General features: G+C 39.7%; 3 non-coding genes across 3 annotated transcripts in view; all 3 read right to left on the bottom strand.

Moving 5' to 3' along the window:
* The window catches only part of LOC133319843 (large subunit ribosomal RNA), a 4,020-nt gene extending 2,308 nt beyond the window's left edge, over positions 1–1,712 (bottom strand). The window contains exon 1 of the ribosomal RNA XR_009753331.1: positions 1–1,712. This exon is cut by the window's left edge and continues 2,308 nt beyond it. This is a non-coding gene — a ribosomal RNA (large subunit ribosomal RNA).
* Positions 1,713–3,238: 1,526 nt separating this feature from the next.
* Positions 3,239–3,394, bottom strand: LOC133319850 (5.8S ribosomal RNA). Its single transcript, XR_009753337.1, has one exon. It is a non-coding gene; the product is annotated as a 5.8S ribosomal RNA (ribosomal RNA).
* Positions 3,395–4,641: 1,247 nt separating this feature from the next.
* On the bottom strand, positions 4,642–6,535 carry LOC133319842 (small subunit ribosomal RNA). Its single transcript, XR_009753330.1, has one exon. It is a non-coding gene; the product is annotated as a small subunit ribosomal RNA (ribosomal RNA).
* Between the last annotated feature and the right edge of the window lie 5,965 nt (positions 6,536–12,500).

Genomic DNA, 12,500 nt, shown 5'->3' with positions numbered 1-12,500 from the left:
CGTCCTACTCGTTACGGCTTAATGACGCAAACGTACAACGTCGCACGTGCCGGTAACGGTAGTGTATAGGCAAAACGCTTCAGCGCCATCCATTTTCAGGGCTGGTTGCTTCGGCAGGTGAGTCGTTGCACACTCCTTAGCGGATTCCGACTTCCATGGCCACCGTCCTGCTGTCATGAGCGACCAACGCCTTTCATGGTGTCCCATGAGCGTTTTTTAGGCGCCTTAACACTACGTTTGGTTCATCCCACAGCGCCAGTTCTGCTTACCAAAATTGGCCCACTTGGCACCGTCATCAGATCTCCGACTTCATCGTTCGAGTAAGTCGGAGTTCTCACCCATTTAAAGTTTGAGAATAGGTTGAGGTCGTTTCGGCCCCAATGCCTCTAATCATTCGCTTTACCGGATGGGACTGTTAATTATCGACGCCAGCTATCCTGAGGGAAACTTCGGACGGAACCAGCTACTAGATGGTTCGATTAGTCTTTCGCCCCTATACCCAGTTCCGACGATCGATTTGCACGTCAGAATCGCTACGGTCCTCCATCAGGGTTTCCCCTGACTTCGACCTGACCAGGCATAGTTCACCATCTTTCGGGTCCCAGCATCTGTGCTCAGAGCGCGCCTGCATTCACGGATTGGAAACGAGACGCCTCGGGAGTGCGAGAGATCGATCAAGACCGACGCTCCATCCTCCCTGAGCGAACGGCAAGCGTTCACCTTCACTTTCGTTACGCCTTTCAGTTTTGTGTTATAAAACAACTCAATGACTCGCACACATGCTAGACTCCTTGGTCCGTGTTTCAAGACGGGTCCTGCGAGTGCCCGAAAATGAATCATCGCAGACGGATACGCGCACAGTCCGAGACAGCACGGCGGCGACAGACAGCAGCACCGCGCCCCTATCCGCACTCGGGCAGGACAGAGACTGTATGCGGCGCACGCTTGCGTCGGGCCGGACGCGTTTTGAGACGCGTGCGCGATTCGTATATTGTACGATTTTGTACTACCGTCCGACAGCCGGCAGGCCACCGTCACGGTCCAGCCGCCACGCGTGAACGCGACGATTGGACTCCCGAACGGCGCTTATGCCGACATCGAACGGGTCGCGATGTATTACTAAGAGAGAAGTGCACGCCTTCGGCGAACGTCGACGGACGCGACCCGTGTCATGCCGTACGCCACTTGCGTGACGCAAGCACGACATCGAGGCGCGACGCCCGTACGCCGCCGAGCGACGATGAATCTCTCCGTTCGTTCATTCGAGTTTCGCAGGTTTACCCCTGAACGGTTTCACGTACTCTTGAACTCTCTCTTCAAAGTTCTTTTCAACTTTCCCTCACGGTACTTGTTCGCTATCGGTCTCGCGGTAATATTTAGCCTTAGATGGAGTTTACCACCCACTTAGGGCTGCACTCTCAAGCAACCCGACTCTGAGGAGTGTCCCTCTCGCCGTCTCGCTCCGTCGCTACGGGCCTGGCACCCTCTACGGGAAAACGGCCCCGTTCAAGACGAACTTGGACAGGAGCGGCGACGACGAGAAAGCGGAACCTCCCGAACACCACATCTCCCGCGATCGTTACAACCGCGGGATTCAGTGCTGGGCTGTTTCCTGTTCGCTCGCCGCTACTAAGGAAATCCTAGTTAGTTTCTTTTCCTCCGCTTACTAATATGCTTAAATTCGGCGGGTGATCCTCCCTGATCTGAGGCCAACGATAAAAAAACGAGGCAGACGCGATATCCGTCAGCGCTACGACGCCACAAAACTAAAACACGAATCTTACATACATATATAATAATGTGCGATATGATCACACACACACACCGAGTACGTTTATACATACACACACACGCACACGCAGTGTGGTAGTCTGCACGATTCACGTACTCGTGTCTGCGCGAATTATACACACACAATATATGATTGTGATAGTGTTTCGGTTTCATAAACGGCGTCGATGCACTCTTCGGACGTCGTGTCCGCCTACTTTTTTTTGCACACAACACATACATTGAATAACTATATATTTGAAACACTCAAATTCGATTTTCATCGTTTTATTACATATCACACATATATACGAAGGCGCGATATTGCGTTGTTTTCGTTCGATGTCCACGTCCACGATATATATATAATATTATTATAACACAGACCTTAACGACACAATAGAAACGCACAACGATCGGACACAGAAAACATAAAACGCTCATACATCGACAAAAAAAATATCTTGAAATCAGAGACGTAGATGTGTAAGTGCATAATAACGACGACGACGTAATCGCATACGAAAGAGCATCGGATACCTTCTCTTACCCTCTCACATCACCGTATCGCTTCACAATTATCATAATCATAAAGCAACGGATCAACGATGGGAGCAAGGATCACGCTCTCTGCAGCAAAACATCGCGCGTATCACACACACACACAACACATACAAAGATTCATATTTTTTTGTGCGGGTGTCGTGCGTTTCCGTCTTCACATATTATATATGCTCAGACGCTAGATGCGATCTCGTGTCACTTGTTTGATCGAGGCGTAACTAAGTATCGTTGGTGTATTATATAATATATACATACCATATACACAGACAACAACACTCACGCGACTTCGATGTGATATATTCACACAATGAAAAAATGTTTCATAGTCTTCATATACGTGTGTGTATATATATATTTCTCATATAATATTTAAACGGACAAACGAACTTGCAAACAATCAATAATTCAATTTAAATCTCTCACTATGATGGGTCACAACAGCAACAACGACGACTACGACAACGACGACGACGACGACGACGACTACGACGAGTGCGACAACTCCGATTCGTATAATGACACATAATAAGATATCATAGTCTTTTCTGTATACTACGAGAGGGAGGCGTTCGCGCTCACGCGCGTGCGGTACGACGTCGTGTTTGTGCGTGTGTCGTGTTCTCGTGCTGTTTGTGTCTCGTCAGAAAGAGAACAATAAAAAGAATAAAAAGATCATTAGCAGTCGTCGGAACCGTCATATGTTCGCACAGTCGACAACAACAAAACTACGATACACATAATTCGAACTGAACAAACATACACACACACACTACGAACACACAACGACACTTCCGTGGCGTATATGTGCGAGTCTGTGCGCGATGGATGTAATTCTTTCTGTGTTCGCGTGCGTTATGAGGTGTCATACCGTGATGGAACAGTGTGGTGTATTATTTTATACAGCCGGCCCTCAGACAGGAGTGGTCCTGGATATTCTCCACGGACCGCAATGTGCGTTCGAAATGTCGATGTTCAAATGTGTCCTGCAGTTCACACTATGACGCGCAGTTAACTGCGTTCTTCATCGACCCGCGAGCCAAGTGATCCACCGTTCAGGGTAGTGATTTTTATAAATATATCATGTGTACGGCGACGCTCACCATTTAAATTTTCTTTTTTTTTTAAAAAAAAAAAAAAAAACAAAGAGGGCAATCGTGCGCATATAGGGGGTGTTGCCATTTATATAACGCTGCAATACGCCTCATATTGCCTACGGACGCGATCAAATCTACTTATACATACATACATATTTCACATTGACATGTGATATGTTGATATATAATATAGAAAGACGCGAACGACATGACAAACGAAACGTATCACACCACGTTCTCTCAAGTGGACTAACCGACCCACCGGATTTACCCGTGTGGTTAACGTACGGTAAACAACTAATCCACCGGACCGCATAAAAAACTCAGAGTGTCCCTAACGAATTAACGAAATGACAAGATAATGATAGTAGCGCTATATACCACAGCATGTTATCTTCAACGCCCAGATTATACGTTCACTCTAATCGCCCTTGATCCAACCAAGTAAACAGAACTCGGACTAGACTTATTAAGGTCTTGAGTAGTCGTCAAGAGACTCGCGGCGCGGATTCTTACCGGTCTATGTCAAATGAGATCTACCAGAGTTAAGAAACATAGGATGAATCATGATATCTAGTATATCGCTTTCGAGTTACAACGTTATCTGGTTTTAACATATACGTATATATACATCAAGAGTATATAAATTGTATGCTCATACAGTGCATATGTGCGTATCGGAAAGGAAGGGACGCTAATGAATCCGTTTATCCGTCAAATCGTTTAAATTTCGTATCTTTTCTCCTCTCCTTCATCATCATCATCATAATATTATTTCGATCTCCTTGGAGATTTATTTATTTTTAGATGTGGCCCCTTCACATCTTATATATCTCTTCTCTTTATTTATTTATTTATTTATTTTTAACATCACAAACAACAACAACGACAACACGCTAGGCGTAATCGAGTGTATGTTTTTGTGTGTCTCTTTATTTTGATGTCCCGCCCTGACATCTTTATATTTTTATTCATTCAAAAACATCATAACACGCTTGTGTAGAGTTGTTTTTTTTTGTTTAATATTATTTATTTTCCTTTCATTTATATATTATTTTGAGATATATTTAATTTCTATTGAGATGCCGCCCCTTTCATCTCTTTTTTTTTTAATTTGCATCATATATTTTTATATGTGTCTCTCTTTTTACTTGGATATATAATATTATCATAATCATCCTGATATCGCTTTGATATCGGATGTTATATAACGTTAAGATCTTCCGCAGGTTCCCCTACGGAAACCTTGTTACGACTTTTACTTCCTCTAAATGATCAAGTTTGGTCAACTTCCCAGCAACGCCGACGGCCGTGAAGCCACCGCGTGTCGGTCCGAAGACCTCACTAAATCATTCAATCGGTAGTAGCGACGGGCGGTGTGTACAAAGGGCAGGGACGTAATCAACGCGAGCTTATGACTCGCGCTTACTAGGAATTCCTCGTTTATGGGGGATAATTGCAAACCCCAATCCCCAGCACGAAGGAGTTTCAACGGGTTGCCCGGGCCTCTAGGCCAGGGAGAACATGCTGATTCCTTCAGTGTAGCGCGCGTGCGGCCCAGGACATCTAAGGGCATCACAGACCTGTTATTGCTCAATCTCGTGCGGCTCGAAGCCGCCGGTCCCTCTAAGAAGAATTTTAATACGCCGTCAGTGAGTTGAACGACCGAAATCGCTCACACCTAAATGACGACGCCTATTTAGCAGGCTAGAGTCTCGTTCGTTACCGGAATTAACCAGACAAATCGCTCCACCAACTAAGAACGGCCATGCACCACCACCCACCGAATCAAGAAAGAGCTATTAATCTGTCAATCCTTCCGGTGTCCGGGCCTGGTGAGATTTCCCGTGTTGAGTCAAATTAAGCCGCAGGCTCCACTCCTGGTGGTGCCCTTCCGTCAATTCCTTTAAGTTTCAGCTTTGCAACCATACTCCCCCCGGAGTCCAAAATCTTTGGTTTCCGGAAGCTGCCCGCCGAGCCATTGTAATAACGTCGGCGGATCGCTAGATGACATATTTACGGTTAGAACTAGGGCGGTATCTAATCGCCTTCGAACCTCTAACTTTCGTTCTTGATTGATGAAAACACCTTTGGCAAATGCTTTCGCTGATGTTCGTCTTGCGACGATCCAAGAATTTCACCTCTAACGTCGCAATACGAATGCCCCCAGTTATCCCTATTAATCATTACCTCGGAGTTCTGAAAACCAACAAAATAGAACCGAGATCATATTCTATTATTCCATGCACGAAATATTCAAGCGGCGTTTTGAGCCCGCTTTGAGCACTCTAATTTGTTCAAAGTAAAATTGTCGGCCCATCTCGACACTCACTGAAGAGCACCGCGATAGGATTTTGATATTGAACCGGCGTTTTACCGCCGGCTCCGACGATATGCTCCGCAGACGTGTCAGTATCACCGCGGATGCGGTGCACCGACAGCGCGGCGCACAAATGCAACTACGAGCTTTTTAACCGCAACAATTTTAGTATACGCTATTGGAGCTGGAATTACCGCGGCTGCTGGCACCAGACTTGCCTCCAATTGTTCCTCGTTAAAATATTTAAAGTGTACTCATTCCGATTACGAGGCCTCGTAAGAGTCCCGTATCGTTATTTTTCGTCACTACCTCCCCGTGCGGGAGTGGGTAATTTGCGCGCCTGCTGCCTTCCTTGGATGTGGTAGCCGTTTCTCAGGCTCCCTCTCCGGAATCGAACCCTGATTCCCGTTACCCGTGACAACCATGGTAGTCGCAGAAACTACCATCGAAAGTTGATAAGGCAGACATTTGAAAGATGCGTCGCCGGTACTTGACCATGCGATCGGCAAAAGTTATCCAGATTCATCAAAATTAACGACTTCGGACGCGAGGCCCTCCGTCGATTGGTTTTGATCTAATAAAAGCACTCATCCATCACTGGTCAGAGTTCTGATTGCATGTATTAGCTCTAGAATTACCACAGTTATCCAAGTAACTGAGTAAGATCTAAGGAACCAAACTGATATATTGAGCCATTCGCGGTATCGCCTTAATACGGCTTGCACTGAGACATGCATGGCTTAATCTTTGAGACAAGCATATAACTACTGGCAGGATCAACCAGGGAGCTAGCTAATTTTAGTTAACTCTCAATCGAGAGCGCATCGTACGCGTTCGCTCTTATATTGTGGTATAGGAAGCGAGGGCACGTAACGGTGGCCTGATTATTATTTTGTTTTTTATTTATTTATTTTTGTATATTTTCTTTGAAATATACACACACATTTTATATCATACTCCTCCTCCTCTCTTTCTTAATTCATATTTTATAATATATATATATATATTTATTATGAAAACATTTTGAACGCATCAAAAAGTTTCATATTGTTGATCGTTACTTTTATAACGAGATCGTACACCTTTAATATCGGTTAACATTGTCATATATGCGTTAACAAATACGACACGTCAAACATCGGTATCATCGCACGGTGTTAGAGAGATCTAGTACCAATAGATTCTATTTCGGGCGGATTATCTACTAAGGGATTGTCTCCGGCGGTCACACTTACGCGCAACACGACGGAAGCAAATTTTGTACAATACGACCCCGTTAGAACGATCACGCTTCATACTAACCATTATAAAACGTTGTGTGAAACACATCGTGATATGTATAGCTAAGTACTACGCGACGACCGTCGGCGGTCAACACAGAGAAGTTTTTGTCGACGGAAGAAGGTTATTAGGAGGATTTCTCGAAGCGTACTTTTTCATCATTCAAACGTACGTACACGTACGTACAATTATTTCATTCGAAAAATTTTTAAATTAAAAAAAAAAAATTTTTTTTTTTTTTTTGTGTCTCTTATATATTATCAACATCAAAAATATGATGAGATACTTTCATTTTCATTATTATATCAACATCAAAGATATGACGAGATATTTTTCATTTTTCATTATCATCATTCACATACATATTTTATCAACATCAAAGAAATGATGAGATATTTTTTTTTTTTTTTTTTATTATATTATCAACATCGAATATACGATGTGATAATATTTTTATATCAACATCTATTGCACGATGTGATATTTTCATATAACCAACTCCCTTCGACGCCTATCAACCTACAGTACGCAACGTGACGACGCGGACCCACCACACGCGCCGCCACCTCCTATATATGCGAGGGCCAGAAATTGACATTCGGTAAATCTGGGACCGGTTCGTGTATTACAAAAATTTTAAAAGTTCGTATTTTATACATTTCTAATATATAAATGGCATTATATGTTCAATTAAAATACTATAAATAATAAAATATAAAGAACATGTGAAATAAAAATTTTTTTTTTTTTAATTTTACATTTTATAATGGCTATGTATGAAACATTAGGGACTTAGTCGTTTTTCGATCGACTTCACATATGATATGAAAAATATTTGTTCGAAATGAAAGTTCCGCTTACGAATAAGTTTCATATTGATTGTATACATGGATGATATGCTGTGTGTGATCGATTTCTTCGAAATACGGAAATTATTAAAGATTTTTGTGTAACACCCTCCCGGTTCGTGTAATGACTGGACTTAGAAATTTTTCCAAGTGTATGATATAAAAATATTATTTCACATCTAATCGATGCCATTGGTATATAATTTATATGGATGTCGTATATCGTCAATATAAATATGATATAGTCGATAGGGTCGTCTGAATGATGATATATAATATATTAGTTTTGTACGTATCGTGTCGGCGGAGCGTCTGGGACTTAGTCGTTTTTCGATCGACTTCACATATGATATGAAAAATATTTGTTCGAAATGAAAGTTCCGCTACGAATAAGTTTCATATGATTGTATACGTGGATGATATGCTGTTGGTGTGATCGATTTCTTCGAAATACGGAAATTATAAAGATTTTTGTGTAACACCTCCGGTTCGTGTAATGACTGGACTTAGAAATTTTCCAAGTGTATGATATAAAATATTATTTCCATCTATAACGATGCCATTGGTATTTATAATTTTATATGGATGTCGTATATCGTCAATATAAATATGATATAGTCGATAGGGTCGTCTGAATGATGATATTATAATATTATGTTTGGTACGTATCGTGTCGGCGGAGCGTCTGGGACTTAGTCGTTTTTCGATCGACTTCACATATGATATGAAAAATTTGTTCGAAATGAAAGTTCCGCTTACGAATAAGTTTCATATTGATTGTATACGTGGATGATATGCTGTTGGTGTGATCGATTTCTTCGAAATACGGAAATTATTAAAGATTTTTGTGTAACACCCTCCCGGTTCGTGTAATGACTGGACTTAGAAATTTTCCAAGTGTATGATATAAAATATTATTTCACATCTATAACGATGCCATTGGTATTATAATTTTATATGGATGTCGTATATCGTCAATATAAATTATATAGTCGATAGGTCGTCTGAATGATGATATTATAATATTATGTTTGGTACGTATCGTGTCGGCGGAGCGTCTGGGACTTAGTCGTTTTCGATCGACTTCACATATGATATGAAAATATTTGTTCGAAATGAAAGTTCCGCTTACGAATAAGTTCATATTGATTGTATACATGGATGATGCTGTGTGTGTGTGATCGATTTCTTCGAAATACGGAAATTATTAAAGATTTTTGTGTAACACCCTCCCGGTTCGTGTAATGAGACCTTAGAAATTTTTCCAAGTGTATGATATAAAATTTATTTCACATCTATAACGATGCCATGGTATTTATAATTTTATATGGATGTCGTATATCGTCAATAAATATGATATAGTCGATAGGGTCGTCTGAATGATGATATTATAATATTATGTTTGGTTACGTATCGTGTCGCCGGAGCGTCTGGGACTTAGTCGTTTTTCGATCGACTTCACATATGATATGAAAAATATTTGTTCGAAATGAAAGTTCCGCTTACGAATAAGTTTCATATTGATTGTATACGTGGATGATATGCTGTTGGTGTGATCGATTTCTTCGAAATACGGAAATATATAAAGATTTGTGTAACACCCTCCCGGTTCGTGTATGACTGGACTTAGAAAATTTTCCAAGTGTATGATATGAAATTATTATTTCACATCTATAACGTGCCATGGTATTATAATTTTAATATGGATGTCGTATATCGTCAATATAAATATGATATAGTCGATAGGGTCGTCTGAATGATGATATTATAATATTATGTTTGGTACGTATCGTGTCGCCGGAGCGTCTGGGACTTAGTCGTTTTTCGATCGACTTCACATATGATATGAAAAATATTTGTTCGAAATGAAAGTTCCGCTTACGAATAAGTTTCATATGATTGTATACGTGGATGATATGCTGTTGGTGTGATCGATTTCTTCGAAATACGGATTATTAAAGATTTTTGTGTAACACCCTCCCGGTTCGTGTATGACTGGACTTAGAATTTTTCCAAGTGTATGATATAAAATTATTATTTCACATCTATAACGATGCATTGGTATTTATAATTTTTATATGGATGTCGTATATCGTCAATATAAAATATGATATAGTCGATAGGGTCGTCTGAATGATGATATTAATATTATGTTTGGTTCGTATCGTGTCGCGGCGGAGCGTCTGGGACTTAGTCGTTTTTTCGATCGACTTCACATATGATATGAAAAATATTTGTTCGAAATGAAAGTTCCGCTTACGAATAAGTTTCATATTGATTGTATACGTGGATGATATGCTGTGTGATCGATTTCTTCGAAATACGGAAATTATTAAAGATTTTTGTGTACACCCTCCCGGTCGTGTAATGACTGGACTTAGAAATTTTTCAAAGTGTATGATATGAAATTATTATTTCACATCTATAACGATGCCATTGGTATTTATAATTTTAATATGGATGTCGTATATCGTCAATATAAATATGATATAGTCGTAGGGTCGTCTGAATGATGATATTATAATATTATGTTTGGTAGTATCGTGTCGGCGGAGCGTCTGGGACTTAGTCGTTTTTCGATCGACTTCACATATGATATGAAAAATATGTTCGAAATGAAGTTCCGCTTACGAATAAGTTTCAATTGATTGTATACGTGGATGATATGCTGTTGGTGTGATCGATTTCTTCGAAATACGGAAATTATTAAAGATTTTTGTGTAACACCCTCCCGGTTCGTGTAATGACTGGACTTAGAAATTTTTCCAAGTGTATGATATAAAAATATTATTTCACATCTATATCGATGCCATTGGTATTTATAATTTTAATATGGATGTCGTATATCGTCAATATAAATATGATAGTCGATAGGGTCGTTGAAATGATGATATTATAATATTATGTTGGTACGTATCGTGTCGGCGGAGCGTCTGGACTTAGTCGTTTTTCGATCGACTTCACATATGATATGAAAATATTTGTTCGAAATGAAAGTTCCGCTTACGAATAAGTTTCATATGATTGTATACGTGGATGATATGCTGTTGGTGTGATCGATTTCTTCGAAATACGGAAATATTAAAGATTTTTGTGTAACACCCTCCCGGTTCGTGTAATGACTGGACTTAGAAATTTTCCAAGTGTATGATATAAAATATATTTCACATCTATATCGATGCCATTGGTATTTATAATTTTAATATGGATGTCGTATATCGTCAATATAAATATTGATATAGTCGATAGTGTCGTCTGAATGATGATATATAATATTATGTTTTGGTACGTATCGTGTCGGCGGAGCGTCTGGGACTTAGTCGTTTTTCGATCGACTTCACATATGTATGAAAAAATTTGTTCGAAATGAAAGTTCCGCTTACGAATAAGTTTCATATTGATGGTACGTGGATGATAGCTGTTGGTGTGTGATTCGATTTCTTCGAATACGGAAATATAAAATTTTTGTGTAACACCCTCCCGTTCGTGTAATGACTGGACTTAGAAATTTTTCAAAGTGTATGATATAAAAATATTATTTCACATCTATATCGATGCCATTGGTATTTATAATAATTTTTATATGGATGTCGTATATCGTCAATATAAATATGATATAGTCGATAGGGTCGTCTGAATGATGATATTATAATATTATGTTTGGTACGTATCGTGTCGCCGGAGCGTCTGGGACTTAGTCGTTTTTCGATCGACTTCACATATGATATGAAAAATATTTGTTCGAAATGAAAGTTCCGCTTACGAATAAGTTTCATATTGATTGTATACGTGGATGATATGCTGTTGGTGTGATCGATTTCTTCGAAATACGGAAATTATTAAAGATTTTTGTGTAACACCCTCCCGGTTCGTGTAATGACTGGACTTAGAAATTTTTCCAAGTGTATGATATAAAAATATTATTTCACATCTATAACGATGCCATTGGTATTTATAATTTTTATATGGATGTCGTATATCGTCAATATAAATATGATATAGTCGATAGGGTCATCTGAATGATGATATTATAATATTATGTTTGGTACGTATCGTGTCGCCGGAGCGTCTGGGACTTAGTCGTTTTTCGATCGACTTCACATATGATATGAAAAATATTTGTTCGAAATGAAAGTTCCGCTTACGAATAAGTTTCATATTGATTGTATACATGGATGATATGCTGTTGGTGTGATCGATTTCTTCGAAATACGGAAATTATTAAAGATTTTTGTGTAACACCCTCCCGGTTCGTGTAATGACTGGACTTAGAAATTTTTCCAAGTGTATGATATAAAAATATTATTTCACATCTATAACGATGCCATTGGTATTTATAATTTTTATATGGATGTCGTATATCGTCAATATAAATATGATATAGTCGATAGGGTCGTCTGAATGATGATATTATAATATTATGTTTGGTACGTATCGTGTCGCCGGAGCGTCTGGGACTTAGTCGTTTTTCGATCGACTTCACATATGATATGAAAAATATTTGTTCGAAATGAAAGTTCCGCTTACGAATAAGTTTCATATTGATTGTATACATGGATGATATGCTGTTGGTGTGATCGATTTCTTCGAAATACGGAAATTATTAAAGATTTTTGTGTAACA

This window comes from Danaus plexippus, chromosome 30, assembly GCF_018135715.1.
Source record: "Danaus plexippus chromosome 30, MEX_DaPlex, whole genome shotgun sequence".
NCBI classification, from domain to species: Eukaryota; Metazoa; Arthropoda; class Insecta; order Lepidoptera; family Nymphalidae; genus Danaus; species Danaus plexippus.
The sequence above is the reverse complement of the archived record's forward strand: the minus strand, read 5'-3'. Positions and strand labels throughout refer to the sequence as shown.